The 25,283-nt window shown below is 57.0% G+C and overlaps 1 long non-coding RNA gene across 1 annotated transcript; it reads left to right on the forward strand.

Annotated features, from left to right (window-relative positions):
* Positions 1-8,591: 8,591 nt before the first annotated feature.
* LOC128899860 (uncharacterized) lies at positions 8,592-23,102 on the forward strand. The gene is made up of 3 exons (XR_008463164.1): positions 8,592-8,628; positions 21,824-21,903; positions 22,843-23,102. It is a non-coding gene; the product is annotated as an uncharacterized LOC128899860 (long non-coding RNA).
* Positions 23,103-25,283: the final 2,181 nt, after the last annotated feature.

Consider the following 25,283-nt stretch of genomic DNA (forward strand, 5'->3'; position numbering starts at 1 on the left):
GGATTTTTACCACAAAGTTAAGGATTTTAGCTCGAAAAAGGAGGAATTTTGCTCAAAAAGGAGGAGTTTTGCTCAAAAAAAGAGGAGTTTTGCTTCAAGGGGCGGAATTTTGCTGGAAAAAAGAGGAAATCCACTCAAAATGTGTGGATTTGTGTTCAAGAAATGGGGAGGTTTGCTCAAAAAAAGAGGGATTTCAGGCAAAAAATAGGGGATTTCGGGCAAGAAAAGAGGGATTTCAGGCAAAAATGAGGATTTCCCCCTCCATTTCTCCCTTCCCTCAAGGCCTGAGTTGTCTTTCTGCTCCCAGGGTGCAGCAGAGCAGGGTTGGGGTTGGGGCTGAAGCTCCTTTGGGATCATTCCCTTTGCCCCAGCGCTGAGCTGAGGGATCAGGGAGTGAGGAAAGGGGAAAGGGGGCAGAGGAAGTCCTCCTGCTCCTACTTTTTCCTTGCTCAGGGTGGGCTATGAGGGGGTTGCAAGGGGAACTGGGGGGTGCAAAGTGGTTGTGAAGGGAGCTGGGGGTGGCTGTGAGGGGAACTGAGGTCTGCAAGGGGTTGTGAGGATAGCTGGGGGGCTGCAAGTGGAGCTGAGGGTGAAAGGGGCTCTGAGGGGAGCTAGGGGGCTGTGAGAGGAGCTGGGGGTGCCAGGGGTTCTGAGGGGAGCTAGGGGGCTGTGAGAGGAGCTGGGGGTGCAAGGGGCTCTGAGGGGAGCTAGGGGGCTGTGAGAGGAGCTGGAGGTGCAAGGGGCTGCAAGGTGAGCTGCGGGGGGCTGCAAGGTGAGCTAGGGGACCTGGAGGGGGCTGTGAGAGGAGCTGGGGTCTGCAAGGGGTTGTGAGGAGAGCTGGGGGGCTGCAAGTGGAGCTGAGGGTGCAGGGGGCTGCGAGGGGAGCTGGGGGGCTGTGAGGGGAGGCGGTCTTTGTGGTAAGCACAGAGTCTGTCCTCCAAACAGTCAGAGCTTCCAAGCGCCCCCCACCCTCCCACCCCAGCGTCCTCAAGGCAGCGATTTTTCCTGTCGGGATTATGCTAAAGCAGCTGAGTTGGGAGCCTTAAGCCTCCCTAGGAATCAGATCAGGGGGCCTGGCTTTCATGTCTGCAAGTGGAGGAGGCTGTGTGGTGGCAACCCCCGGGGTGCTGCTGGGAATTCAGCAGCAGAGCGCTGGGCACCCCCACGTTTAGCTCCGGGGTGGGGGGAAGGGGGCCAGAGGCAGCTGCCTCTCCGCTACCCGCTCCCCGCAGGTGTGGGTTTGGCCACCCCAGGGTGGCTTTGGGGCGTCCAGCGTCACCCTGTGCGGCAGGAGCAGAGAGGAGAGAGGCTTTCTTGACCTCCTCTCCCGCCCCTTCAAAAGGGGGGAGACGCTTCCTCCACCTCTCTTCCCCTCCCAGGGTGCGAACACGATGCTGGGCGCCCACCAAAGGGTTCCCTCCTGCGCCTTGCCCGGGGCAAGCTGCTGGCGATGCCCTAGGGGGGAGGGTTGGATGGGCTGGAAGGAAAACGCTGAGCTCTGTGGTCCGTGGGTTGCTTGGGGGAGAGGAGCTGGCAGCAGCAGGTCGCTCAGCTGCAGCCGGGGGTGATCGGATGTGAAAGCGGAGCCGCGGCGCCGGCCGCTCCCGGTGGCAGCTTCGGCCTCTCCCTGTCACCCTCTGTCCGCATCGCCGCCGCCGCGGGGGAGGTTTTGCTGGCCCAAGCTTCCGTGACAGCCTTGTCAGCACGGCAGGCCTCCTAAAAATAGCCCCCCCCCGAGGGATTGATTCGCGAGGGAATGGAGATGGAAAAGGGGATGGAGGGTTGGGAGTCCTGGAAGCTCCCTGCTGGCTGCTCGGCTCCTGCAGGGGGGGAAGGTGGCAGCTGGTGAGGCTCCGGGGAAGGCAAGGTCCTGGCCTCCCGCAGAGCTGTGGTGGCTGTGGCTGGTTTGTGGACTCATGGAGTGGTTTGGGCTGGAAAGGACCTCAAAGGTCGTCCAGTTCCAACCCCGCTGGCCATGGGCAGGGACACCTCCCACCGGCTCAGGGTCTCATCCAGCCTGGCCTTGAGCACCTCCAGGTGGGAGGCAGTCACAGACTCCCTGGGCAACCTGTGCCAGTGTCCCCCCACCCTCAGTGTCAAGAATTCCCTCCTCTCCTCCTCTCCTCCTCTCCTCCTCTCCTCCTCTCCTCCTCTCCTCCTCTCCTCCTCTCCTCCTCTCCTCCTCTCCTCCTCTCCTCCTCTCCTCCTCTCCTCCTCTCCTCCTCTCCTCCTCTCCTCCTCTCCTCCTCTCCTCCTCTCCTCCTCTCCTCCTCTCCTCCTCTCCTCCTCTCCTCCTCTCCTCCTCTCCTCCTCTCCTCCTCTCCTCCTCTCCTCCTCTCCTCCTCTCCTCCTCTCCTCCTCTCTCATTCATCAACTCCAACCACAGAATCCTTCTTCAGAACCCTTCTGGTTGAGGAAGACCTTTTCAGATCGAGTCCAACCCTCAACCATTTCGGCAGAGAAAGAGCTGGGAAGTCTCTCAGCTCAGGAGGGGAACTCCCTGAATCCTGGGACTGGTTTCTGGTGGAGCCTTCCTGTGCTGCAACCTGCAAGGCTAAGGGGGGGAAAGGTCTTGGCTGGGTCCTCCTGGCTTAATCCACCTCTCTGCCTATCAGTGGATCACAGTCTCGTGCTGCTGGATAACTCCAGGGTTTAGCCTGGCTCCAGCCAAGTCCAGCTCAGGACCTGGCATCTTGTAGCTGCAAAGCTAAGCTGTGTAATCCCCACCCAGCAGCCCTGAACCTTGGCTTGAGCTGCAGCTTTGACAGCCCAGCCCTAGATGTGGGGGGAGAAAAAAACCCCAAACCATTTCAATTCCCCTCCCAGGTCCTTTGGGCCTTGCTGGAGCAGGGAACAAAGAGAGGCTTGGTGAGGCTGGAAGGAGGAGCAACCACCACCTTGGCTGCATCTCCTACCTTTCATCCTTGGCTTTATCTCCTACCTTTCACCCTTGGCTTTCCAGGGAGGAAGTTGAGGAAGTCTTGGGCTGGGGCAAGGAGAAGATTCAGGTTTTCAGACAGGGAGAGGAGGAAAAAGGCTTTGGGATGCAAAATACCCCAGGGTGGGGTGAGGGAGGCTTGGTCCTGACCCTTGAGTGGGGTTTTTGGCTTCGTTGTGGCCTTGCAGCGCTGGGGTTGGTGGAGGTCAACCAACCCCACAGCAGTCAACCAGACCTTGTTTGACCTTCAGCAGGTTCCTGCTGGCTGGGAGCTCAAAATTCCTCCCTTTGGGACACAAAAACTCTCCTCCTGGATCAGTGTTGGGAGGGGAAAGGAGATCCCTTAGGTCTGCATCACCCTTTTGGGTGCTCTTTGGAAAGGAGGAAGAGTTCTCCTCTTGCTTCATCCATTCCTCCTCCTAGGAGGAAATTCCTCCTGGTTTAGGGGGAAGATTCAGGGTTTGGGTTTTGGTTTTTGTGGTGGCATTTCCTGGGATTGTTTTAGAGATTCCCAAGCTGAACCAGGCAGGAACTCAGCTGGACCAAACCCCCTTTGCCCTGGCAGCAGCTGCTTGGGGAGGACAGTGCCTAAACCCCTCCAGTGATGGGAAAAGGCATCCCAAGAGTTTCTGGACCCTCCCTCCTTCAGCTGGAGACTTTCTCTCCCTTCTCTGATCCCTGGAAAACTTCCCTAAACGTGGATCTTCTCCCTGTGTGCTCCTCTGTGGTGCTGGGAGCCCTGCAGAGGAGATCTGCAGGGGCTTGGGGCTCATCAGGAGGGAAAGCCAAAAGCCCTGAGCACTCCAAACATCGCTTTGAGTTCGTCCCTGAGCTCCTGGCTGTGGGAGAGGAATTGGCTGTGAGGAGAGCTGGAGGTGCAGCCACAGGGCAAAGCCATTGAGGATTAGGAATTCAAGGGAATCAGGCTGGGAATTCCCTCAGGAGATTTGGGCCACCCTGCAAAACACCTTTGGTATCCCAAGGGCTTTCCTATCTGCTTGGGATGCAGGGAGATTCAGGCTCTGGGGGGCTTGGGAGGCTTCACTGGGTCCCATCAAGGACTTAGGATCCTTGATCCACCTCAGGATTTTCCAGCCAAATCCTGTTCTCAATTCCCATCCCAATCCCAAGGGGAGAATTATCTCCCTTTCATGTGGATTTTCTTGGAGATTCCTGGAATGGGTGGGATTGAGTTGGAAGGGACCTTCAAGACCCTCCAGTTCCAACCCCCCAGAGCATAGAATCCTGGTTCTGAGTTGGAAGGGACCTTCAAGACCATCCAGTTCCACCCCCCTGCCATGGGCAGGGACACCTCCCACCAGCCCAGCTTGCTCAAGGCCTCATCCAAGCTGGCCTTGAACACCTCCAGGAGGACATCCCCAACGTCCCTGGCTTCTGGTGCCTCCCTGTGCAGAGCCTCCAGTTCCAACCTACCCTCCTCAGGCTTTCAAGCCCAGCATCCTGAAGCTTGCCGAAGCACTTAGCAGGGGAGATCCCCACCGAGTTTTGGAGGAGCAGGGAGGGAGGGGAAGCCCTTCCTGTGCTTCCTGGCCCCCACCTCGGCCAAGCCTTCTGCCAGCAGCAGGGGCAGGCTGGGGCGAAGGCAGCGCTGCCTCCCTCCTCCCGTGTGAGGGTTGGGCAGGGAGCAGGTTGCCATGGAGAGCTGGGATTGCTCCCTGCCTGTGCTGCTCTCTCTGGGTGGATAGCCTAATTTGGGGGGTTTTAAGCATTTTTGGGTTGGGGGGATGTTAATGTTTTTAACAGAGCATGGTGGCCAAGCTCCAACCCCCCACACCCCCACACCCCACCCCCTCTTCTCCCTCCAGTTTGGAGCTGCCACCTCCAAACCATCCATCCCCTCCTCCCCTCCTCCTCCTGCTGCTGCTGCTCTCAACCCCACGTTCTGCATGCAGCAGCTCTTCTCTTGGCCCTCTTCTCTCCCACTAATCCCCCCCCCCCTAGTAAGAGGCCTTTCTGCTTGTTATGACACCCAGTGAAAGCGTGGGAGAAAGATCTTTCCTTTCCGCCCCCCCCCCCCCCCCTTGTCCTCCCCAGCCAGCCTCTACCCCCCCATCCCTCCCCCCCCGAATGGGGAGGCTTTTTTTTCCTCTCGGGTGTGTGTGTGTCTCTGTGTGCCTGACTAATTGAGCTGAAGGACTTGCGTCTGGAAGGGCTTGAAAGGGACTTTTGTTGCCTCTGCGGAGTTTGTGGAAGGGGCGGGGGGGGGGGAACGAGAGCGGCCGGCGGAGGGGACGCCGCGGTCTGGGCAGCGCTGCCTGGGGAAGGCTTCCCCTGCGCCTCCCTCCCGAGGCCTTGGGAAAGCGGCAGGGGGAGGGGAAACAGGGAGGTGGGGTTGGGGGGGTTGAGGATTTGGGGGTTGGGAGGTTTGGGGTAGTGGAGGTTTGGGTTTGGGGGGTTTGAGGTCGTGGAGGTTTGGGTTTGGGGGTTCTGAGGTCGTGGAGGTTTGGGGGTTTTGAGGTCGTGGAGGTTTGGGTTTGGGGGTTGTGGAGGTTTGGGTTTGGGGGTTCTGAGGTCGTGGAGGTTTGGGTTTGGGGTTGTGGGGATTTGGGTTTGGGGGTTGTGGAGGTTTGGGGGTTCTGAGGTCATGGAGGTTTGGGTTTGGGGGTTTTGGGGTTGTGGAGGTTTGGGTTTGGGGGCTTTGGGGTTCTGGTTTGGGGGACTTTGAGGGTTTGGGGATTGTGGGATTTGGGGTTTGGGGATTTGGGGGTCGTGGGGATTTGGGGTTGGGGTTTTGGGGATTGTAGTTTAGGGGGAATTGAGGGGTTGAGGATTGTGGGATTTGGGGTTGGAGGTTGTGAGTTTTGGGGCTTGGGGGTTTTGAGGTTTTGGGGTTGGGGGTTGTGGTTTGGGGGGTTTTGAGGGTTTGGGGATTTGGGTTTGGGGATTTTGGGGTTGTGGAGTTTGGGGATTTGGGGGTTGGGTTTTGGAGTTGTGGTTTGGGGGGTTTTGAGGGTTTGGGGATTTGGGTTTGGGGGTTTGGGGATCATGGAGTTTAGGGTTTGGGGGTTTTGAGGATTGGGGTTTGGGGGATCTGGGAGGGGTTGGGTTTGGAAGTCGTGGGGTTTGGGGATTTGGGGTTGGGATTTGGGGAGGCTTGTAGGGGTTTGGGGCTTGTGGGCTTGGAGGGTTTGAGTTTGGGGGTTTAGGTTTGGGGGTTGTGGCATTTAGGGGGATTTGGGGATTTGAATGTAGAGGTTTGGGGGTTGGGGAGTTATGGGTGTGGGGGTTGGGGAGTTTGGGGCTTTGGGCTTATGGGGTTTGGAGGGTTGTGGGGTTGGGGGGGGTGGGTGTTTTGGTTTGTTTCTTGGGGGCAAATGTGGCTTTTTGGGGGGGTGAAAATTGTTTGGGGGGGTTTGGGGGGTGAAAACTGTGGCTTTTAAGTGGCTGGCGCTAGAAATGAGGAAGAAAGTGGCTGCCCAGGGTGGGTACTGAAGGCTTTGCTCCTGTGCTCTTGGGTACTGCAGCCCTTGGGCTTCACCGAGAAGGTGTTTGAAACGATCACCAAAAACCACCTCCAAAACATTTCCTTTGCCCTTTTTTATCCCCTCTTTCCCCTTATTTATTTCCCCCCTCTATTCCCCTTTTCCCCTCCTCTTTCCCCTTATTTATTTCCCCCTCTTTTCCCACCTCCCCCCCCCGCCAACCTCCTCCACAAGGCATCGCTGTCGGAGCTGCCAGGCTCCATCCCACCCCCTTGTGTGGCTAAACATTCCCAGCGTGTGCTGTTTGGCAGCCACCTTCCAGCACCAAGTGATTAAAACATTCGGGAAGTTGAAATTTGTAGTGCTTTCGGGGTTTTTTTTTCCCCCCTGGTTTGGGTTGGTTTGAGGGGTTTTTATATCCCCCCCTCTCCTCCCCGCCTTGTTGTTGTTGATGGAGCGATGCAGAGGAGCTACAACCCATCCGCGGCGCCGCTTCCCTAGCAACCCTTCCCGCGCCCAAAGGCTGCTCCCAAATGCTTCCTACTGGGAACCGCTCCCAAAGAGATGCATCGAGGATGGGAGGCGGGGTGGGGGTGGGGTGGACCCAAAAAAAAATCAGGTTTGAAATGGATGCGAGGAGCGAAACGTGCTGGAGGAGGGAGGGAGAAGGCAGAGAGCTGAATGAGCAGGAGCCCTTTCCACGCGGGATCAACGCAAAGGTTTACAAACTGCTGTCGAAAACGGGAGGGTTTGGGTGTTTTTTTCCAGCGGTTTCTCGGCAAATTGCTTCTTTTTTCCTTTTCTCCCACCCTTTTCACGCTGTTGGGGAGGGAGCTCGGAAGGATCAGAGCCCTTTCTCCCAGCCCCTCCGCCCCACCGATTTGCGTTTCTCTCCCTGCGGCCCCGGAGCCTGTCCCTGCCGCAGCTCCGGGGCTGCTCTTTGCCACTCAGGTGCTCGCTGAGTTACTCCCCACTTACTCTGGCACGCAACCCAGCGGTGGTTTGATCCTTACTCACCGTTTACACCCTCGTAGCAAAGCCCCAGAGGCTTTACTTTGTCCCCTCAGTGTTGCCTGTTAGGAATCAACAACCAGGAGCTGTCGGCCTGACCCTCGTCGGGCCAGCTCCGGGCATCGCTTTGGACCCTTCCAGCCTATTTCCCACCCCCCTCCTACCCAGGGCTTGGCTTTGCCTCCTTCCATTCCTTTCATTTTTAACTATTAACTTTTAACATCATTATTCCCTCCAAATTCCAGGGTTCCCCCCCCCCCCGCCCCGATGTCTGAAGGTGGAAATGAAGAGCTGGGAGTCAAAAGTAGATGAAGGAAGCAGGGCCAGGGCTTGCTGGAGGAAAGCAGGAGCCAAACAGAGCTCCGATTGCTGGGGTTTAATTAATTAATGATCACCCTGAATAATTATTTCCCCCCCTAAATCGCCCTAATTCCAGGGGAGGGTGGTGGGGGGTGGGTTAATTTTTCCTTGCTCCTAGGTGAATTTGGGAAACTGAGAGCCAAAAGCAGAGGGGAGGTTGGCAGATGATGAAGTAGAAGAGACAAAGAGCCCCCAAATGGTTGGGGTTTAATTAATATTTTTAGCTATTAATTCGGTTTAATATATCCCCCCTCCCCCAAATCCTCCAATTTCAGGGTTTGGAGTATTTTTTTTTGGTCCCTAAATGTGGAAATCTGAGGGGGGGGGGGGTTGGGCTCAAAAGCAGCTGGAAAGGAGCAGGGCAACGCTTGCCCAGGGGTGGAGAGGCCAAGGGCAGCCAAACAGAGCAGCTCAAATAAGTCGGGGGGGGGGGGGTGGTGGTCTTAGCCCTGAACAATTAATGAACTTAATTCATATCATTGCAAATAAGTCACAACCCCCCCCAAAATATATAAAATAACAAAAAAAATGACCCAATTCCAGGTGTTTTCTGGGTTCCAGATGAAGATGGGGATGGAGTGTTTGGAGTCAAAGCCCAGACGGAGGAGCGGAGCAAGGCCGGCAGGTAGCAAACTGGTGGGGAGTGGGGAGGTGGGGGGGGGGCGGGGGGGACACAGAAGATTCAACCCCCCCTCAAATTCCCAACTTTTAAGGTCTAAAATGATTAATTGAAGTTTTTAACTTAATTTTTTTCCCCCTCTTCTTTCATTGCTTTGAAACAGGGAAGGTCCTAACTCGGCGTTTCTGACCCTCGAGCTTCGCCGCGGCGCTGGATGCTTTCCGCGCCCCCCCCCGGCTCCTCGGAGGCTGCAGCAGGTTGGGAGCAGATGAAAGTGAACCAAAATTGGTTGGGTTTGGTCTCACTGAGCGACAGTTCTGGCTTGGGGTGTTTCAAACCACCTGGAAATCATCTCACTCCCTCCCTTCCTCCCTCTTTCTTCTCTCTCCTCTTTCCCTTCCTCTCTCTCCTTCCTGCTCTTCCCCTCTCTCTCTTTCCCTCCTGCTCTTCCTCTCTCTCTCTTTCCCTCCTGCTCTTCCCCTCTCTCTCTCTCCTTCCTGCTCTTCTTCTCTCTCTCTTTCCCTCCTGCTCTTCCCCTCTCTCTCTTTCCCTCCTGCTCTTCCCCTCTCTCTCTTTCCCTCCTGCTCTTCCTCTCTCTCTCTCTCTTTCCCTCCTGCTCTTCCCCTCTCTTTCCCTCCTGCTCTTCCCCTCTCTCTCTTTCCCTCCTGCTCTTCCCCTCTCTCTCTTTCCCTCCTGCTCTTCCCCTCTCTCTCTTTCCCTTCTGCTCTTCCCCTCTCTCTCTTTCCCTCCTGCTCTTCCCCTCTCTCTCCCTCCCTTCTGCTCTTCCCCTCTCTCTCCCTCCCTCCTGCTCTTCCCCCCCCCCCCCCCCCCCCCCTTTTTTTTAAGGTGTCTTTAACCAAATCCCTCAAGTTTGGGCAATTTTTGCTCTTGCCCCTCCTTGCCTCCAGTGCCACCCAGCTTAAATCAGCAGAATTTTGTGGAGCAGTCAGAGGGCGGAGGGTGGGGAAGGGAACTTATTTGGGGCCATTGGAAGGAGCTGTAGAAAAAAAACTGGGAGGCTTCGGGGTCTCCCCTACCTCATTTCCCCCCCCCCCCCCTAATTGGGAGGGTTTGAGGTCTCCCCTACCTCATTTCCCCCCCCCCCCAATTGGGAGGGTTTTGGGGTCTCCCCTACCTCATTTCCCCCCCCCTAATTGGGAGGGTTTTGGTGTCTCCCCTACCTCATTTCCCCTCCTAATTGTCCACCTTCCCCCACCCTTCTTTTTCTGCCCTCTTCGGCTCCGTTGAGGCTGAATCCTCGGGGGAAAAGCACGCTCCTAATAATTAACATTCTTGCTAATGAGGAACAGCATGGCTCTAAAATGCCCAGAATCAGGCAACCTGCTTATTTCTCCCCAAATTCCTCCAATCCCTACGGTTTGGAGATGGAATTTTCCTCCCTTTCGCTTCCCGGCGCCGAGGCTTTTGTCTTTCCCAGGCTCGGGGCTGGAGAACTCGGATTAGGGTTTTTTACGGGGAGAGGTTTTGGAGGAGCAGGTGGATTTTTCCCAGCGGTGTTTCAGAGGAGCAGATGGATGTTTTTCCAGAGGTTTTGGAGGGCTGGGCTGGGTGGATGCTCCCAGAGCTCTCGGGGGAGCGAGGCCGCTGCCGGTCCCCAAGGGCAGGTCGCAGCGATGCAGGTCGGGAGCCTGCTGCTGGCCCTCTGCTTCTCCTTTCCTCCTCGGAGGGCCACAGGTATCACCCAGCGCTGTGGGAACTGGAATTTGGGGATGGGTTTTTTCCCCCCCCTTCCCCCTCAATTCAACACCCAAAGGATGAGGGTTTGGTGGCTCTGTTTTGCCAGCAGGCGAAGCGCTGGCGGCCGGGGGCTGCCGTAACCCTCTGCCGCCGCAGCGCAGGGAGGCTCCTGGGCTGACCTGCTCGGCCCTGCCTCTTCTGTGGCACTTTTGAACCTTTTATTTATTAATAGTTTTCTTTTTTATTTATCAATAGTTGTGGGGGTTTAACTCTCTTTCCCTGCCCTCCTTTCCCCCTCCTTTTTCCCCCCCTCCTTTTTCCCCCCCTCCTTTTTCCCCCCCTCCTTTTTCCCCCCCTCCTTTTTCCCCCCCTCCTTTTTCCCCCCCTCCTTTTTCCCCCCCTCTTTTTCCCCTGCCCTCCTTTCCCTCTCTTTTTGTCCCCCCTCTTTTTTCCCCTGCCCTCCTTTCCCCCTCTTTTTGTCCCCCCTCTTTTTTCCCTGCCCTCCTTTCCCCCTCTTTTTCCCCCCCTCTTTTTCCCCCCCTCTTTTTCCCCTGCCCTCCTTTCCCCCTCTTTTTGTCCCCCCTCTTTTTTCCCTGCCCTTCTTTCTCCCTTTTTTTCCCCCCCTCTTTTATCCCCTGCCCTCCTTTCCCCCTCTTTTTCCCCCCCTCTTTTTTCCCCTGCCCTCCTTTCCCTCTCTTTTTGTCCCCCCTCTTTTTTCCCCTGCCCTCCTTTCCCCCTCTTTTTGTCCCCCCTCTTTTTTCCCCTGCCCTCCTTTCCCCCTCTTTTCCCCCCCCCTCTTTTTTCCCCTGCCCTCCTTTCCCTCTCTTTTTGTCCCCCCTCTTTTTTCCCTGCCCTCCTTTCCCCCTCTTTTTCCCCCCCTCTTTTTTCCCCTGCCCTCCTTTCCCCCTCTTTTTTCCCCCCCTCTTTTTTCCCTGCCCTCCTTTCCCCCTCTTTTTGTCCCCCCTCTTTTTCCCTGCCCTCCTTTCCCCCTCTTTTTTCCACCCTCTTTTTTCCTGCCCTCCTTTCCCCTTCCTTTTTCCACTCTCCTTTCCCCCTTCCTTTCCCTTTGTTTTCCTTCCCCATTCCCTCCTTTCCCCCTCCACTTCAACCTGCTTTGTCTCCTCTTCCTTTCTCACCTTCAGCAAAGGGGCAGCCAAGCTCCCACCCCCCCGGGATGGTTATTTTTGGGGGGGGTGTCTATTTTTGTTGTTCTGTTTTCCCTGCTGCTTTGTTCCACCCAAAGCCCTCCTCAGGGGACCACTGGGAGGGTGCAGGTCTGAGGGGGGGGTGTGTGTGGGGGGGACGCCCCAGGATGGGCATGGAAAAGGGGTTGGGGGGGTGGAGAAAACACAAAGCCCCAGAAGAAGACACGGGGGCTCTTGTTTCTCACTCCACACCCCCCCCCCCTTCCCCCTGCTTGCAAGCGAAAGAGTTAAGCCATTAGCAATTCCGAGCCCTTCTTCCGATAGTTAAACCTGATTTGCATGCATTTGCATAATGAATGTCATTTGCATTCTTGGAGGTTGGCTACTTCTGTGGGAAAAGTCAAAGCAGGATTGCAGGGAGGGCGAAGAAGAAGCTGGGTGTGGGGGGGGGGGGGAGCGGTGTGGAGGGGGTGGGGGTCGAGGAAGAAAGGGAGGAAGAAAGGAAGGAAGGTGGTTTTTTTTTTCCCCCTCCCTCTTCCCCTCCCCACCTTCATCCCTGCCCCATTTGAATCATTTCCTCCCCCCCCCATTTGGGGGGGGTCTTTCCCCTTTCCCCCTCCCCCCTCCTCGCTCACAAAAGCCAAGGGGTCGCAGGTGTGGAGCATCCTTTTCCCTCCCCCTTATTTTTTGGTGTCCCCCCCCACCCCTTTCTCTTCTTCTTCCTTCAATGTTTTCCTCTCCTCCTAATTCCATCTTGGCTCCCGTTCACGTGCAAGGGGGGGGGGGGCCACGGCCTCTCTTCCCTCCCCTCCCCTCGGCTGCAAGCGTGCTGAAAAAGGTGGTGGTAAAAAGGGGGGAGGGGGAGAACGTGTGGGTAAAAAACCCCTAGGTGGGAGCCACCATTTTAGGCAGCTGAGGTGTAAAATGGCCGCTCCTCCTTCCCCCCCCCACCCCCCCATCACGGCCTCCCCCCCCCCCCCCCCCCCATGAGGGCAAGCAAGGTGGATCCTGCCCCTCGCCGGGGGGGGGAGTGGGTGGGGGGCTTCAGCCCCAAGGGGTTTGCTTTTCCCACCCTCAGCGCCGGGGCAGGAGAGGTCCTGGGGGAGCCTGAGCCCTGCTCCCCAACAGCATCAACCTCCCTTTTGTCTCACTGCCACTTGGTGCCCAAACCCCCCCCCCCCCCCCCCCCCTTTCCAGCAGCATAATTAGCGTTGGGTTGGGTTTAATTAGCCTTTAGAAGGGGCTCCAAGGGTTGAGGCTGGGCTGCAGGACCCCTTCCTAGCCAGCACTGATGACCTTTGCCTCTCACCATAACCTCCTGGACATGATTCCTCCACCCAGCTCCTCCAATCTCCCTTTTCCCACCCAATTTTGGGGGTCTAGGAACCCTCCACCCTCATTTTCTCTGCCCTTGAGGCCATTTGGAGGCTCTTGGGAAGGGGCAGCCCCCTCACATCTGGCATGGAATAGGATCAGCTTGATCTCCTCCTTGGGTCTGCTGGGCTTGAGAGGCTCCACTCAGCTGAGGACTCCTTTCCAGCAGCTTAATTAGCGTTGGGTTGGGTTTAATTAGCCTTTAGAAGGGGCTCCAGGGGTTGAGGCTGGGCTGCAGGACCCCTTCCCAGCCAGCACTGATGACCTTTGGTGCTTTGCCTCTCACCATAACCTTCTGGACAGGACTCTTCCACCCAGCTCCTCAAATCTCCCTTTTCCCACCCATTTTTGGGGGTCTAGGAACCCTCCACCCTCATTTTCTCTGCCCTTGAGGCCACTTGGAGGCTCTTGGGAAGGGGCAACCCCCTCACATCTGGCCTGAAACGGGAACAGCTTCACCTTCTCCATCTCTCCTTTGGGTTTCTCCTCCTCCTCCTCTTGCCATGAGACCTGGGCTGAGCTTAGAGACCCTGAGGGAGCTGAACCCTGGAAACCAGATCAAAAAAGGACCCAAAAGTTGCATCCTGAGGACTAAAATTGATCATTTCCCCTCCCCCACCCCTGAGGAGCTGATGGGGGAAGCCTCAATCCATGCTGGAGGGACTGCCAAAGGTCACCTAGGCCAGGGCCAGCTGTGGCCAGGGCAGGTTCTCAAAGCTCCAGCAACCATTCCTGGCTGTGTTGGGAAAGTCCTGCTAGGCTCAGCTTAATTGATCTGGCTCAGGGGAGGGCTGGGAGGTGGGGAAGTGGTGACCCCCACATCCCTTCTGGGGTCCTCAACCACTCTCCATGGTGGTGGTGGTCATAGAATTGGGCAGGAGAGGTTGGAGCAGGACCTAGAATTGGGCAGGAGAGGTTGGAGCAGGACCTAGAACTGGGCAGGAGAGGTTGGAGCAGACCTTGAAGAGCTTGGATGAGCTTTAAGATCCCTTCCAAGCTGAGCCAATCATCCATGGCCAACCTCAACCCAAGACCCCCAAGGGCCATGGCCACAGGTTGCTTGAGCACCTCCAGGGGTGAGGACTCCACCACCTCCCTGGGCCAGGCTCTCTCCACCCTTGCAGGGCAGAAATTGTTCCTCAGGGCCAACCCAAAGCTCTCCTGGGGCAGCTGGAGGCCATTCCCTCTTGTCCTGGCCTAGGGAGAAGGAACCAACCCTCTCCCCACCCCCACCAGCCTCCATCCAGGGAGCTGCAGGGAGCAAGGAGGTCTCCCCAGAGCTGCAGGGAGCAAGGAGGTCTCCCTGCAGGGAGCTGTAAGGAGCAAGGAGGTCTCCCCCCAGCCTCCTTCCAGGGAGCTGTAGGGAGCAAGGAGGTCTCCCCTCAGCCTCCTTCCAGGGAGCTGCAGGGAGCAAGGAGGTCTCCTTGCAGGGAGCTGTAAGGAGCAAGGAGGTCTCCCCCCAGCCTCCTTCCAGGGAGCTGTAGGCAGCAAGGAGGTCTCTCCTCAACCTCCTCCAAGCAACCCCAGCCCTCAACCTCCTCTGCAATGCTTTGACCCCCCCAAGTCAAGCAGGATTCCCTGGGAGCTCCAGCTCCTTCCCAACAGCTCCAGGCTGAGCTGGGGGGTGAGGAGGCTTGGGGGGGGGAGAGGGTCCAGCCACAAGCTGCCCTCCTGCTGCCAGCTTTGCTCCCTGAGGGCTGGGAAAGGCTTCCCTAAAGCCAGCAAAAAAATGCACTTAAGGCTCTGAGCTATTTGGCTTAAGCTGCAGCTGACTTGGGTTGGGTTCTCCCTGCTTCCATCTCCAACCTTTTGGGGCTGAATTGGAGGAGTTTGGGTTATTAGTTTGTTAGGTATTTGTTTCCCCCTTCCCTCCCCCTCTCCTCTCTTTCCCCTTTTCACCTCCTCCTTCCCTGGAGCAAAGCAGAGGGAGGGGGTGGGAGGTGAGGGTGGCCCTTGGGCTCCAAGCTGCTGCACTTGAGGAGGTCCCAACTCCAATCCTGAGCCCTGTGCCCCCAGAAGGGCATTGAGGGGCTGGGGGCAGGGCCAGGGATGGGCAACCAAGCTGGGGGAGGGGCTGGAGAAGAGGGCTGGGGAGGAGCAGCTGAGGGAGCTGGAGAAGAGGAGGCTGAGGGGAGACCTTCTGGGAAGGCAGAGGGATGGAGACCTCTCTCAGCCTGGAGAGGAGGAGGCTGAGGAGAGACCTTCTGGGGAGGCAGAGGGCACGAGGGTGAGGAGCAGGAGGGCTGGAGGGCTCCTCCCACCTCCTCCCTCCCACCTCCTCCCTCCCACCTCCTCCTTCCTTCCCCCCCCTCCTTCCTTCCTTCCCCCCCCTCCTTCCTTCCTTCCCCCCCCTCCTTCCTTCCTTCCCCCCCCTCCTTCCTTCCTTCCCCCCCCTCCTTCCTTCCTTCCCTCCCCCTCCTTCCTTCCTTCCCTCCCCCTCCTTCCTTCCTTCCTTCCTTCCCTCCCCCTCCTTCCTTCCTTTCTTCCCTCCCCCTTCCTTCCTTCCTTCCCTCCCCCTCCTTCCTTCCTTCCCCCCCCTCCTTCCTTCCTTCCCCCCCCTCCTTCCTTCCTTCCCCCCCTCCTTCCTTCCTTCCCCCCCTCCTTCCTTCCTTCCCCCCCTCCTTCCTTCCTTCCCCCCCTCCTTCCTTCCTTCCCCCCCTCCTTCCTTCCTTCCCCCCCTCCTTCCTTCCTTCCCCCCCTCCTTCCTTCCTTCCCCCCCTCCTTCCTTCCTTCCCCCCCTCCTTCCTTCCTCCCCCCCCTCCTTCCTTCCTGCTTCCCCCCCTCCTTCCTGCTTCCCCCACCCTCCTTCCTGCTTGCCCCCCCTCCTTCCTTCTTCCCCCCCCTCCTTCCTGCTTCCCCCCCCTCCTTCCTGCTTCCCCCCCCTCCTTCCTGCCTTCCCCCCCCTCCTTCCTTCCTTCCCCCTTCTCCTCCTCCTGCCAGCCAACCCTGGAGCACAACCCAGCCCATGATCTGCACCCCCCCACAACCCACCCAAGCTGCTCAGGGCTGCCACCCAGCTTGGGGCTTGGAGGACACCAGGAGCAGCTTGGGAGGCTCAGGTGGAGCTGAGAGGACAACAAGGCCACGGCCATCCCCTCCCTCCCCCCCTGTGCAGCTCCCTGGTGAGCCTGGGGGCTGCTGGGTTGTGCTGGGAAGACTCCAGGGCAGGATGGGGACCTCTGGGAGGGCTCCTGCCGGTGGGCAGCTGGCCTGAGGTGGAGGGGATGGGCAGGGGAGGGGGGGGAGAGGAAGGGGCTGGGAAGGGGCAGAGTGCTTGTGAAGGAGGTGGCAGCTGAAGCAGCTCCTCTGCCAGTGGTCAAGGCTGGATCAGGAACTCCACATTGTTCCCTGAGTGGGTTCAGCACGTTGCCCTTCTCCCCCCCACCCTCCTCCTCCTCCTCCTCCTCCTCTCCCTTCCCCTTTCCTCTCCTCTCACCCTCACACAAAGCTCTCATTGTGCTGGGGACTTGGGGATGGCAGAGTCCTCATTTGGGCCAAAAAAAAGACAGAGAGAGAGAGAGAGGAAAAACACAACCACAAAAACCCCAAGGGAAAGAAGTAGAAGAGGGAGGGAGGGACCCAAGAAGGTGAAGAGGTTTAAATCAGCTTACCCCAAATGCCAATTAAAACCCAAAGAGGATTAGGCTTGTGATCAGCAGAATAGACACCCATTGTACCCTGGAGAGGGGCTTCCCCCACCACCACCCCCCACCCCAAGCCCAGCTCAGGTCCTGCTGCTGGCCTGGAGGCTGCAGGAGCTGCCCTTGGCCCAGCAAAAAGCTGGGTCAGCAGCTCTTGGAGAAGAGGAAGCTGGGAGGAGACCTTCTGGGGAGGCAGAGGGATGGAGACCTCTCTCAGCCTGGAGAGGAGGAGGCTGAGGAGAGACCTTCTGGGGAGGCAGAGGGATGGAGACCTCTCTCAGCCTGGAGAGGAGGAGGCTGAGGAGAGACCTTCTGGGGAGGCAGAGGGATGGAGACCTCTCTCAGCCTGGAGAGGAGGTGGCTGAGGAGAGACCTTCTGGGGAGGCAGAGGGATGGAGACCTCTCTCAGCCTGGAGAGGAGGAGGCTGAGGACAGCAGCTCTTGGTGTCCTGCCCTGGCCTGGGGAGCAGCAAGAGCCCTGCAAGGCTCTGGTTTGCTCTGTGAGTGTCTTAAGGCTGTGGAAGGGCTCTTGGGATGGCATGGCATGGAATGGGATGGCATGGGATGGCATGGCTCTGGTTTGCTCTGTGAGTGTCTTAAGGCTGTGGAAGGGCTGATGGGATGGGATGGCATGGCATGGCATGGCATGGCTCTGGTTTGCTCTGTGATTGTCTTCAGGCTGTGAAAGGACTCTTGGGATGGGATGGAATGGGATGGGATGGCATGGCATGGCATGGCTCTGGTTTGCTCTGTGAGTGTCTTAAGGCTGTGGAAGGACTCTTGGGATAGGATGGGATGGGATAGGACAGGAAAGCCCTTGAGGATCATCCAGGCCACCCATGGTCTGACTCTGCTCAACCACAGCCCTCAGCACCACATCTCCAAGGCTTGGAAACACCTCCAGGGGTTGGGGACTCAGCCACCTCAGCTTGTCCCAGGGGCTGAGAACCCTTCCCAAGGAAGAAGTTTCCTCTGCTGTCCAACCTGAACCTCCCCCTGGGACAAGCTGAGGCCATTCCTGTCCTGTCCTTTGTTCCTTGGCACTAGAGCCCAACCCCCACCTGGCTCCAGCCTCCTCTCAGGGAGCTGGAGAGAGCCAGAAGCTCTCTCCTCAGCCTCCTCTTCTCCAGGCTGAGAGAGGTCTCCATCCCTCTGCCTTCCCAGAAGGTCTCCCCTCAGCCTCCTCTTCCTCAAGGCTGAACCCCCCCCAGCTCCCTCAGCTGCTGAGGTGTCCCTCAGCCATGAGCTGCTGGAGGGCCCTTGGGGTGAAGTTCTGTCCTTGTGTCCAAGCAGACACTGTCCAAACCTTGCTGGACCTCCACTTGCAGCCCTGCTCAAGGTCCCCCCATCTTGGTGCTTTCTTGTCTGGTTGAGTCCTCCTGTACCACCCTCCAGCTTTGAGGTCTAAGGCAGCCACAGACCATGGTCCTGAGGTCTAAGGTAGCCACAGACCATGGTCCTGAGGTCTAAGGCAGTCACAAACCATGGTCCTGGAGATGCCATCTTGGTTCTTTCTTGTCTGATTGAGTCCTCCTGTACCACCCTCCAGCTTTGAGGTCTAAGGTAGCCACAAACCATGGTCCTGGAGATGCCATCTTGGTGCTTTCTTGCTCTGGTTGAGCTCTCCTGTGCCCTCCTCCAGCTTGCTGCTTGGGTGGTTTGAGGTCCAAGGCAGCCAGGCCCTTGCAGCATCCTTACCTTGGGCTGGCTGAAGCAGGTCTGGGCCATGCTTAGGCTCCTGCAGCTCACCCAGCTCAGGGCAGTGTCTCCCAGTAGAGTGGTGAAGTGGTGAACCCCCAGGGTCAGAGAGGTCCTCTGCACTTGAGGTGGCTGCTGGGAGCTGGGATGGGATCTGCTCCTGGGATGCTTTCAGTCCTGACCCTACCAACAGAGGTGGTGAGGGCAGAAAGAGTTGGAGAAGCTTTGTGGCCAGTCCAGGGCTCTCTTCACACCACCCTGGCAACCCTCAGAGGGTCTCCACTGAGGCAGGAGATGCCATCCTCAGCTGATTGGAAGACTTTTTGGGTCGTGAAGAGGTGGAAAGTGGAGGTGGGAGCCAGGCCAAGCCTGGAGATGGTGAAGGGCCAAGAGCAACAAACCCTGGTGGCGCTTCAGCCCCTGCCTGTGTGGCTCCAGGTGGGCTCAGCCTCCCCTCTCTCCTCTTCTTTAGCTTGGTGCTTCTTGGTGTGGGTCCAAAAGGCTCCTTGCAGGTCTCCCCTGCCTCTGCTCAGGGTCTCTGTGGGCTGAATCCTCTCTGCTGAGGGTGGTGACCACCTCCTGGCCCAGGGGGCTGTGGTGCCTTGGGGGGGAGTCTCACTGAACTGCTTCGGTGTGGCTGTGGTGGAGCCAGGTCCCAACCACCCCAAGGCTGGAAGCCCTCTGCTGTGAGGCCAAGCTGAGGGAGTTCAGCCTGGAGAAGGCTCCAGGGAGACCTTAGAGCAGCCTGCCAGGAACTGAAGGGGGCTGCAGGAGAGCTGGAGAGGGGCTTTGGGCAGCGGCCTGGAGCGACAGGAGGAGGGATGGCAGCTTCAGGCTGGCAGCAGCTGGGCTGAGGAGGGAGATGAGGAGGAAATCCTTCCCCAGGAGGGTGAGGAGGAGCTGGCACAGGTTGCCCAGGAGAGGCTGTGGAGGCTCCAAGCCTGGGAGGTGTTCAGAGCCAGGCTGGATGGGACCTGGAGCCAGCTGGGCTGGTGGGAGCTGTCCCTGCCCGTGGCCGGGGGGGGGGTTGGAACTGGCTGCCCTTCAAGGTCCTTTCCATCCCAACCCCTTCCACCATCTCCCTTCCTTTGGAAACCCTTCAAGCCAGCACCCCCTCAAGCAGCCAGCAGCACCCAGCTCAGACACAGGAACAGGGCAGGAGGAGGAAGGGGAAGGGGGGGAGCAGGATCCATCCTGGTTTGTTGTCCCTGCCATGTAATTTATGATATGGGAAAGGGGGGAGGGCTGGGATTTGGGGGGGTCGGGGGGGGGGGCACTGTCTGGACCCATCCTGTATTTCTCCAAGGGCTTTGCCCTCTCTTCCCAGCCCCCTGCTGAGCTCCTCTTACTGTACCGTTGCTATGGGACCTGCTCCCCGCGCCGCTGCTATGCGGGGCAGAGCCGGGGAGGGCTGCCCACCACCACCACCATCATCATCATCACCATCACAGGACCCATCTGGCCTCCCCCCCCGCCCCCCATCCCACCCCCTCCAACGCAACCCCAGCCATTTGGTGGCCCCCCGTTGACGTGCCGAGGGCCTGGGAATGGAGCTTTCGGCTCTTCCAAGTTCACGGCCGGCAGAGGCATTCAGCTGCCGCCGGAGGAGGAGGAGGAGGAGGAGGAGAGGAGGAGGAGGGGCAGCGGGATCTGGGGGTGTTTGGCTGCCATTCTCCCTTCCCTTTCAGCCGGGGCAGCGGCTTGAGCGCAGGCAGATCCCAGGCAGCCCCCTCCCCTTCCCGACGCCCCCCCCCCCCCCCCCCCCAGCCCCTTTTCTCCTCCTGCCAAGTGCCGCGCAGCAATAAATTACCCCAAGGGGGAGGGGGGAGAGCCGGGGCGGGGGGGGAAACAATCTGGCCCCTAAATACTATTCATGGCCCAGACAGGAGCCATTCTTCTGCCTCCTAAAGCCCCTGGAGTAGCTTGCAAGGGGTTACAGTTGCTCTGTCAAACTGTAAATAAGACACTAAAAATAAGGAGGAGGAGGAGGAGGAGGAGGGGGAGGGAGGGAGGAAATAGGGAGAAGGGAGAAGGGGAAGCCTGGATCCTGCCTCCTGCCTGCTGCCAGGGAAACCGCAGCTGGGCTGAGTCCCTCCCGGCTGCTGCTGCTGCTGCTGCGGTGTGCAAAGTGCAGAGGATGAGGGCAGAGAGAGAGCCCAGAGGGGCTCCTGCCTCGACGGTGGCCGTGGCGGGGGGGGAAAGGAGGATCTGCTCTGCTCCACTCTTCCTCCAGGGAAAGGCAAAAGGTCTGAGCCACGCTCAGGCTCCTGGCAGCAGCTGGGCTGAGGAAGGAGATGAGGAGGAAATCCTTCCCCAGGAGGGTGAGGAGGAGCTGGCACAGGTTGCCCAGGAGAGGTTGTGGAGGCTCCAAGCCTGGGAGGTGTTCAGAGCCAGGCTGGATGGGACCTGGAGCCACCTGGGCTGGTGGGAGCTGTCCCTGCCCGTTGCAGGGGGGGGTTGGAACTGGCTGCCCTTCAAGGTCCTTTCCATCCCAACCCCTTCCACCATCTCCCTTCCTTTGGAAACCCTTCAACCCAGCACCCCCTCAAGCAGCCAGCAGCACCCAGCTCAGACACAGGAGCAGGGCAGGAGGAGGAAGGGGAAGGGGGGGAGCAGGATCTGGGCTGAGTCCCTCCCGGCTGCTGCTTGCAGTGTGCAAAGTGCAGAGGATGAGGGCAGAGAGGCAAAGGGAGAGCCCAGAGGGGCTCCTGCCTCGATGGTGGCCAGGGGGGGGATCTGCTCTGCTCCACTCTTCCCCCAGGGAAAGGCCAAAGGGGGAGTTGGGAATTCGTGGATGGGGGTTCCCCCCCCTATGGATTTAGAGCTTCTTGGGTTTGTAGCTTCCTGGGCTCAGGAATTCATAGAGGCTTGGATTGATGGATGCCTGAGTCCCTGGATCCAAGGATTCCTGGGTCCATGGATTCATGGATGACTGGATCCAAGGATCCCTGGATTCAGAGACTGAGAAACTCCTGGCTTCAGGATTCCCTGGATTCCTGGGTCCAAGGATTCCTGGATCTGAGGATCCCTGGATTCAGAGATTGAGAAACTCCTGGCTTCAGGGCTTCCTGGGTCCATGGATTCCTGGATTCCTAGATTCCTGGTTTCATGGATTCCTAGATTGATCAATTCCTGGATTCATTGATTGATAAGCTCCTGGGTGCAGGAATTCCTGGATTCCTAGATCACTGGATTCATGGATTGCCTGGTTCATGGATTGCTGGGTTCATGGATCCATGGATTTCCTGAACACATGGATTCCTAAATCCCTGCCTTCACAGATTGATCAATTCCTGGGTCCATGGATTGCTGGATTCATGCACTCCTAGATCCCTGGATTTCCTGGGTCCATGGATCCCTAGGTCCATGGATCCCTGGATTTCCTGGATTCCTGTGTCCATGGATCCCTGTATTGCATGGATCCCTGGCTCCATGGATCCCTGGATTTCCTGGCTTCCTGGGTCCATGGATCCCTGGCTCCATGGATTCTTGGATTCCTGGCTCCACAGATTCCTGGATTCCTCAGTTCCCAGATTCCTGGATCCACAGACTGATGAACTGCTCTGCCTTGACAGGGATCTCCAAGGTGCCTTCCAACCCAACCCATTCCATGAATCCAGGAGCAAAGGAGCCCAGAGGGGCAGGAGGAACATCTCCAGAACCTCCTGGCAGCTCCAGCAGCTGGCTGAGAGGGGAAGAAGGGGGCTGGGGTTGGGGGGGGGTTGGGTATCCTCTCTTCCATGGAGCCCTGAAACCATTCCTGGGGTTGTGCTGACTTCCAGCAGGGAGACTCCAGGAGCTAAGCTCCTTTCTCCCTCATGAGCAGGATTTCCTCTGGCTCAAGCAGGGAGGTTGAGTCCTTAATCTCCTCACATGCTTTCGATTTGGGCTTTCAGCTGCTGGTACCAGGACCTCCTGCTCCCTGCCCTGCTCCACACAGCCTTGCAAAGGAGATTTTGGGAAGGTGTGACCCGAGGTGAGGCTTTGCATTTGCTCTCTCTCTGGGTGTGGGGGGGTCCTGGCTTGCTTCCTTTTGCCCCAAGTTGGGTTGGAAAAGGCCTTTCGGATCGTGGAGGCCAAGCCTTGAGCCAGCGCTGCCCCAGGGCACTGCCAACCCACAGCCCTCAGCTTTGGGAAGAGCTTCCTGCTCCCCCTGCCCCCCAGGAGGGCTTGGGGTGAGTGCTGGGCTCAGGGCTGGGAGGATTCACCCCAGGAATCCAACAGTGCTAGGAGCAGAAAGGTTGGAAGGGCTCCTCCAGGGTCATCAGGTCCAAGCCTTAACCCAGCACTGCACCAGGGCATCCCAACCACCACCCTTCTCTCCCGGGGCTGGCAGCTCCCTGGGTACCTCTCAGGCAGGAAGAGGGTGAGGGGGGCAAGCACAGGGCTGGTCCCACCCTGGTGTGGTGGCCACCAGCATGAAGGGAGGGGTTGGAAGGGTTGGGCTGGGGGAAGGAGGTGGTGCTGGGGGTGATGTGGGGAAGGGTCCTGCTGGAGATGACCTGAAGGCAGCATCAGGCCAGGGCTCCAGGCCTGGGTGCAGAGCAGGAGGCTTTGTGTGCCAAAGTGGAAGGAAAAGATCCAAACTGGGAGGGAAAAGAGTGAGACTGGGAAGGGGAAGGGTGAAATGGGAAGGGGAAGAGTGAGACTGGGAAGGGGAAGGGTGAAATGGGAAGGGGAAGAGTGAGACTGGGAAGGGGAAGGGTGAAATGGGAAGGGGAAGGGTGAAATGGGAAGGGGAAGAGTGAGACTGGGAAGGGGAAGAGTGAGACTGGGAAGGGGAAGAGTGAGACTGGGAAGGGGAAGGGTGAGACTGGGAAGGGGAAGGGTGAAATGGGAAGGGGAAGAGTCAGACTGGGAAGTGTTCATTTCAAGAGTGATTTTCTCTCTCTCTCTCTCTCCCTTTTTCTCTTAGATTTCAGCTGGATAAAGGCAAAAAAATAATGGAAAAGAAGAAGAAAAGAAAGGGAAGAAAATGTGGGAAGGCAGGAATCTGCCTGGACTGTTGCTGGGATTGAAATGAAACTAAATGAAACAGCAAATGTAACTAAAAGGTGAATTAGAGGCAGGGAAAGAAAAGGAAGAAAGAGAAAAGAAAGAAAAAGGAAAGGCAAATAAAGGAAAGGAAAAGGAAATAAAGGCAAATAAAAAGGAAAGGAAAGGAAAAGGAAATAAAGGGAAAGGAAAGGGAATGAAAGGGAAAGAAAGAAATTGAAAAATGATAAAATAGAATTAAATTAACATTAAAAAAAAGCTAAAAATGAAATTGTATAAATAAGAGAAAGAAAAGAGAAAGAATGTAAATAAAATTAAATTAAAATAAAATGTGAAACTAAGCTCAATAAATAAAATAAAGAAAAATTCTTAAAGTTAAAAGTAATGATAGAAAGAAAAGAAAATAAAGGAAATAAGCAAAGGAAATAAAAGAGAAGAAAATAAAGAAAATAAGAGAAGAAAAGAAAGAAAAGAAGGGAAGAAAATAAGAGAAGAAAATAAAGAGATGAAAATAAAGGGAAGAAAATAAGGGAAGAAAATAAAGAGATGAAAATAAAGGGAAGAAAATAAGGGAAGAAAATAAAGAGAAGAAAATAAAGAGAAGAAAATAAAGGGATGAAAATAAGGGAAGAAAATAAAGAGATGAAAATAAAGAGATGAAAATAAAGAGATGAAAATAAAGAGATGAAAATAAAGAGATGAAAATAAAGAGATGAAAATAAAGAGATGAAAATAAAGGGAAGAAAATAAGAGAAGAAAATAAGAGAAGAAAATAAAGGAAAATAAAATAAGGAGAAGAAAATACAGAAAATATAAGAGAAGAAAATAAATAAAATAAGGGAAGAAAATAAAGGAAAGAAAATAAGGAAAGAAGATAAAGGAAAGAAAATAAAGGAAGGAAAATAAAGAAAATATAAGAGAAGAAAATAAAGAAAATAAAATGAGAAAATAAAGAAAAGAAAATAAAAATAAAGGAAAGGGGGAAAATGAAATAAAGGAAAAGGGAAAAAATGCAATAAAGAAAAGATGAAAAAAGGAAAAGTAAAAAATGAAGGAAAGGAAAGGAAAAAATGAACTAAAGGGAAGTTTAAAATGAAGGGAAGGGGGAAATAAAGGGAAGGAAAAATAAAGGAAAAGGAAGAAATGAAATAAAGGAAAGGGGAAAAGTGAAATCAAGGAAAAGGAAAGAAATGAAATCAAGGAACTGAACTGAATGGAAGCCTGGAAGTGCTGGGAATAAAGCCCTGTGGCTTGCTTGGACCTGGCTCTGGTTGCTCCTTTCGGCGCTCGGGAGGGCTGGGGGAGGGACTCCGAGGTTGGCTTCCAGCCCCCAGCAGCCGCTCGGCAGCTGCAGCCTTCCCAGGGCTGGAGCTCGGAGCCTGCCCGCAGCTGCTGCCTGCTGCCGCTCCTGGGGTCGCTGAGCTCGGACAAGAGCTCCGAGGCTCATCCAACCCCAACCCCGCCGTGACCACAGGGGCCCTGAACCCCTCCAGGGATGGAGACTCCCTGGGCACCTCCCTGGGCACCTCCCTGGGCAGCCTGGGCCGGGTCCTGACCGCTCATGGCCAAGCTGAACCTCCCCTGGGGCACCTTGAGGCCACCTCCTCTTCTCCTGGCCCTTGGTCCTTGGCTCCAACCTCCTCTCAGGGAGCTGCAGAGGCTCAGAAGGTCTCCCCTCAGCCTCCTCCTCCCCAGCCTCACCCATCACCACAGCTCCCTCGGCTGCTCCTCCCCAGCCCTCTTCTCCAGACCCTTCCCCACTTCCCTTGCCCTCCCCTGGCCCTCTCCAACTCCTCGAGGTCCTCCTGGGGACCCAGGGAGAACCCAAAGGGTTGGTTGGGGCAAGACCACCTTGGCCATCCTCTGACCTTCTCCAGCTCCTCTGTTGGTGTGGGGGTTGGGAGGGGGCTGTGTGCTGGGGCTGGGGGCTTGGGAAGAGGTTGGGAGGGGGCTGGGAGCTGTGTGCTGGGGCCAGGGGGTTGGGAGGGGGCTGGGGGGTGAGTGCTAGGGCTGGGGTCTTGGGTGGGAGCTGGGAGGAGACTGGGGGGTGAGTGCTAGGGCTGGGGGCTTGGATGGGGGCTGGGAGGTATCTGGGGGGTTGTGAGGGGGCTGTGGGGTGTGTGCTGGGGCTGGGGGCTTGGATGGGGGCTGGGAGGTATCTGGGGGGTTGTGAGGGGGCTGTGGGGTGTGTGCTGGGGCTGGGGGCTTGGGAAGGGGTTGGGAGGGGGCTGTGGGGTGTCTGGGGGTTGTGAGGGGACTGGGTGGTGAGGGCTGGGGCTGGGGTCTTGGGAGGGGTTGGGAGGTGTCTGGGGGATTGTGAGGGGGCTGGGAAAGGGTTGGGACGGGGCTGGGGTGCTGTGT

The sequence above is a fragment of the Dryobates pubescens genome, unplaced genomic scaffold, assembly GCF_014839835.1.
Source record: "Dryobates pubescens isolate bDryPub1 unplaced genomic scaffold, bDryPub1.pri scaffold_87_arrow_ctg1, whole genome shotgun sequence".
NCBI classification, from domain to species: Eukaryota; Metazoa; Chordata; class Aves; order Piciformes; family Picidae; genus Dryobates; species Dryobates pubescens.